Source organism: Triticum urartu, chromosome 5A (genome assembly GCF_056163025.1).
Source record: "Triticum urartu cultivar PI428250 chromosome 5A, HENAU_Tu73, whole genome shotgun sequence".
Classification (NCBI taxonomy): Eukaryota; Viridiplantae; Streptophyta; class Magnoliopsida; order Poales; family Poaceae; genus Triticum; species Triticum urartu.
Genome location: NC_141877.1, coordinates 516,713,403 through 516,719,402, shown reverse-complemented (window position 1 = coordinate 516,719,402; position 6,000 = coordinate 516,713,403).

Here is a 6,000-nt window from a genome sequence, read left to right as displayed (position 1 = left end):
GTAATCAGAGGAGCGAGAGTCTGAACTCCAGCCTGCACCTTCATCTTGACTATGGTATGACGATCGTTGATATGATTGTACACTACGAGAATTGTATTGTTCGCCTCCATGAGAATGAAGCTTATGATGACTACACGGCCTCACAGACTGTTCCAGTAATGGTGACTGAGTGCTAGGCCATTGAGTTGTATGCTACGAAAGCATTCATGCAGGCAACGTCAGGGACTGACCACTGAGCTCACTCAGGCCCCGCTGGGCGGGCCAGAGTGGGTGCGAGCTGGAATTGCCATAGCTTATGGTTAGAGCAATAGGAAAGGGCCCAGCAGAGAGAACAGTCAGGATAACGAGCGCGGAGCCCACTTGGCAGGAACTTTTATATGTTGCAACAAGATATGAAGAAGGTACAGGAGCTTGAGGTAATTGATAGACTGACAGGGACCGATAACAGAGATTTGTGGTTGCGTGGAAGAATAACAGGGATCACAGATTTAATGTGGACTATACGCCAGGTAACTCGGCAGAAACTATAAAGTGTAGTTGCCGAAGTATGACTCGCAAAGGGCTTCCTTGCAAGCATATTCTTCATGTTTTGAATGCACTGAACTTACCTGTGATACCGAAGTGTTGTGTCCTGCGAAGATTCTCAAAAAAAGCACGAGCTGGACTGCTCGTGAAGCGCACCAGCGATCTGTTTGCGTGGGGTTGGTCGAGTGCTGAGGACAGAGCTAGATATAGTGAGTTGACCATCAAATCTTCAGAAGCATGTCATGTCGCATGCAATAATCCTTTCTTATTCGACAAGTTCACGGTAGCTCTGGATGATATTATAGCGAATAAGGACATTCAGGGAAATGAAGATGATAGTCAGTGAAGCTTCGTGAACAATAATCAATTTGAGCCTAACCGAGATCATATTCTGGTTCATGATCCAGTAAAGGTTTCCACCAAGGGCGCACCTAAGTAGAACAGTAGAGGTCGCGGTAAGGGTGGCCTAGATGTGACAAAAAATGAGAGGCCTAAAGCATTTGACGAGAAATCTGGACGAAAATGTAGCATATGCAGCGGCTCAAGTCATAACAGGAGCACATGCAGCAAAAATGAAGAGTATGTCTATTCTTTGTTTATGTTAGTTTTGTTGTTTCATTTACGGTACATTAATTCTCATAGTTTATTCTATGCAGCAAGGCTTGAAAACAGAAGTGAGGACGGTGCATCTGTTTTACTGCATCCATTTATATGTAACTATATGTCTTTTTGCTTTGTTTATGTTAGTTTCGTTGATTCATCTATCGTACATTGATTCTCACAATTTTTTTATTTATTCTATGCAGCAACTGGGCTTGAAGACTCAAGTGAAGATGATGCAAGTGTTTTACCTCTTCCATTTATATGAAAAACATTTGTTAAATTTATGTTCGTGTTGAGTATTTTATATGTGTGAAACAAGATTATTGCCTACAGACCGTTGTTATTTGAGACTTGTTATTTTCTGTCCACTACAATAAAATTACTGTGGTGACAATTGTTATGTTGAGACATCATTATTGTTGATATAAATATTCACTATTCATTGTTTATATTATGAATTCTGCATGTATTTACTACTGTCCCATCGGCTGTCAAATATATTAAAATAAGAGAAGTACTCTGCGAATTGTTGTTGAAAAAGAAAAAAAGAAGAAGAAAAATGCCCGCCCGTCTCCATTTATATGAAAAACATTTGTTAAATTTATGTTCGTGTTGAGTATTTTATATGTGTGAAACAAGATTATTGCCTATAGACCGTTGTTATTTCAGACTTGTTATTTTCTGTCCACTACAATAAAATTACTGTGGTGACAATTGTTATGTTGAGACATCATTATTGTTGATATAAATATTCACTATTCATTGTTTATATTATGAATTCTGCATGTATTTACTACTGTCCCGTCGGCTGTCAAATATATTAAAATAAGAGAAGTACTTTGCGAGTTGTTGTTGAAAAAAAAAGAAGAAAAATGCCCGCCCGTCTCCACAGCGTGTCTTAATAAGACCATCGTTATCAAGCCCACCGGGCGACTACAACAGGCGTTTGAGAGCACGCCGTGGAAACCAGGCCCAACTGGGCAGCATCGACGGGGTACATCGACGGGGTAGTAGACCAGAGGAGTTCAATGTAACGACGGGAGCTGGGTATATAAACTGGTCATCGTCGCCTTCGGCCGGCGAGGTGGGACTAAACTAGCGTTAGTTTCCCTGACGCGTCGTCTCAGCGGGGGTTAACTGGGCCGGCCCACGTCGCGTCTGGCTGTCTCCACGTCGCCCCGCAGCCGACGCAAGTTTAGTCCCACCTTGCCGGCCGAAGAGGACGACGACCAGCTTATATACCCAGCTCCCATCGGCACACTAAACTCCTCTGGTTACTACCCCGTCGATGCTGCCCTGTTGGGCCTAGTTTACACGGCGTGTTCTGAAACGCCTGTCGTAGTCGTCCGATGGGCTTGATAACGACGGGCTTACTAAGACACGCTGTGGACGGGCGGGCAATTTTTGTACCTAAAATATTTTTTTAGCTTTTCTAATCTAAACTAACACCCAGTGTGCTGTAAACTAACTTTTTGCTAACAAAATAACACGCAGTGTGCTGCCATAGTTTACTGTACAAAAACTTAACAACGACACGATTACATATATGTAAATCTAAACATTATTGTTGTTTTTGTAAACTATTTTTTTGTTTTTCTAAACAAAATCGCCGTGTTTTTTTAATAATGTGCTACCATAGTTTAGTGTACAGAAAATAAACGAGATCATATTACATATGTAATTGTAACATTAGTGTAAAAAAATAGTTAGTATTAAATATTTCTTCAACAAAATATCGTGTACACATACAAACGGTAAGTACGCATATAACTATTGGAAACAAAAAATCATGTAAACAAAAAAAGACTGACTATATAATATTTATGAAACAAAATATCATGTGGACATAAATAACGTAATTAAGTGTATAATATTTTCGGAACAAAATAGTGGCAAATCAATAAATATGTCTATTACATAAAATTTATAAGCAAGTGCGCAAAGCGTTTGGAAAATATAGTCCTCCAGTACCACCCAATCACATGCAAAACTCCTCCGTGGCGCATCTATTTCTTCTTGTTTGATATCCGAATAACTTTGTTTTTCACTTCATCAAGCTTGTTTCTTTCCGAAAAGATAAGTTGCGCTATCATGACCTCTCTCGAATCATCAATTGACCTCTGAAAAAAAGTGGTGTTAGCACAGCGTACATTATACATCGTAGTATAAACATTACTTGCATACCTGTGAAAATAAGCCTGTCCATTTGTCACCATCCCAATATTGAAAGCATCGAAGGAGAAATATTCCACACGAATTCCTAGTGCATATAATTTACGAAGATTAAATATCTACTGTACATACAGGACCGACATTGTGTCAAAGTAAGAACTCACCCATCATGTTGTTTTGGCATGTCATACGTTTGAATAGGCCAATTGGAAACATCCGGATAATTCACAATTCCGGTTGCATTTGCTTCTTGGATATCTTCTGCTAGTTGTTTTCTCTAAAGATATAATTAACATGGTGGAAAGAATATCATTCAGTGTACTAAAGAAAATGAATGTTACCAAATGCACATTTGAAAGTTAAACCTACCGGGTCCTCAACGAGTTCTCTAATAACACTGTCAAGTTTTCCGGTCATCAACGAGTCAAGAACCTGAAACTCTCTCTTCCCGCTATGCATGACGACAGTAACCCAGTGAGTGTTTTCCTTGTTTAGAGGAATATAAGTCTGCATCACAAGGACCATAAAACACAATCAGCACATACTATCGTATGTATGTACCGTGTAACCAATCAAACTTACCTTTGATTTTTTGAAATACTCGTCCTCACATCTATTCACGGGTCCATTACTATGCGACTCTGCTTCATAATCGTTATCGGCGGTCTTCTTTCCGGGTCTAATGTGAAGCAACTAATGTATCCTCCAAGTTGTCAACATGAAACGATCATCATTAACTTTGTCGACCAAATATGATGAGTATGCATTAATTACCTATAAATAATGTGTCAGATTTAACAATGGTATTTTCGAATCAATTGTAAAACAATATATGAAATTAACTTACATCGCCACTTAGCCACTCATGGTTAATAATCTGACAAGCTCTCCGCACAGTGAGACCTTCTTCCATGCCATCATTGAAAATTTCTGCTTTTGCATGTTTTTGTGAATAGTCATGCGCACGCACGTACTTGATGGACGCTTTCACCACATCATACTCATCACTAGATTTGTTAACACCACCATTTTGGAACAATTCTGTAACACACAACTCAAATAATTATAAACACAAATATATAAATAATTATTACGCAAGAACAATTAGAAACACAAAAAACTTACTTCCTTTCGCAGAATGTTTTGCACGCTTGTTCGGTTTAGGGACCACATAAGGAGACTTGACATGTTGTGATCCTTTGCGCTTGCGCCTGCCAGTAACCTCCTCCACTTCCTCTTGTACTCCTTGAGAACCAAGCGATGCATGCAATGCAATCTCGTCCGTCCCTAAAGATGTGGCAGCTTTTTCATCTGATACTTCTGGTACTTGGATAGGATCATCCATATCACCCTTGAAACTATCCCAGTACTCAGGTGTGCAGTAAAAAGGTGTGTTTCCACGAGAAGTTACATCAACGCCGTCATCATCCTTTTGCAAATTCATTTTGGAAGGTGTGCGGAACCGGTCTGAATCATCTTTTTGATATAGAAACTCTTTTTTCGGACGTCCAACATCGTTTGAAGACTCATTAATGCCTCCGTACAGATTCTCTTCGTCTTCTTCCAGGTTACCGGGTTTGTAGAAGACGCCGGTTTTGTTCAGTTTCTCAATCATCCTCTGCAAGAAAACATTTCATCTTAGTTCTTCAATTCAGTGATGGACATTAAAGTGACGTGCTCAAGTTTTACCTGTGCGCATAACTCTGGCAAACTAAGCATTTCCTTCTGAAGCTCATTCATCTCACTCAAAATCCGTACCATAGTAGGTTCTGGCTAGAAGCCTCCGAGGTACTGCCCTCTTTCGTCGTTCCAGTAACGTTAGATTTTTTGCTTCTAGCTTTCTTGGTTTTTTGAGCTTCTTCTTCTGCAAATTTTTTCAGCCTGTACTCCTCTGTAATGTTGTCATTGATCTACAAATGCAACAAGAGAATTATATATACAAACCATATGCACACTTAATTTTATTTCATAAATGTAAAAAAACATGATTACTTGGATTACCATCCCAACACCACGACCATATTCATAGTCGTATTTGTCTCTTCTCACAGCCATATCTTCCGTCCAGTTCCTCATCAGCGGGCTCAACAATGCTAATGGATCATATTTTGGACTGGTGATTGGTTGCACCTTCTCCCAGTATAGGTATTGCAAAACACATAAACTAATTAAATTACATGTTCTTCCGTGACATTTTATAACAAAAGTGTTGAAATTAATAAATACAACGTACTTGCAAAAGGGCGAGGTTCCCCTAGGGCCACTGCCTAACATGGTCGTCCTGCAGAAGCTTACCAATCTTCGACGAACAGAATCGCGAAGTGAATGCATTCCAGTTGAACTTCCTTATCAACTTAATATTTTGCACTAAGGCATAGTATTTCTTCGGAACGTATTCATGAGACACTGGTGTAATTATAGTTCCTAAGAGAACTAGAAATGTCATCCAGATAAAGTCATCGTCAGTGCTCTTGTTCTTCACAATCTTTTCTATGAGATCATCAATCATGATCTTACCATTTTTCTTGCTAACAAAACTAACTTGTATTTTTTTGGTTGCTTTTTCTCCTTCAGTACTAAGAAACCCAAAAACATCCACTGCATTGTTTTTCCAACCAAATATGGAGTACACATCATCAGGCCTTAGTGAAATAAGGCCTTTACTTCCAGCAGTACTTCCAGAACTCTCTTCGACCATGA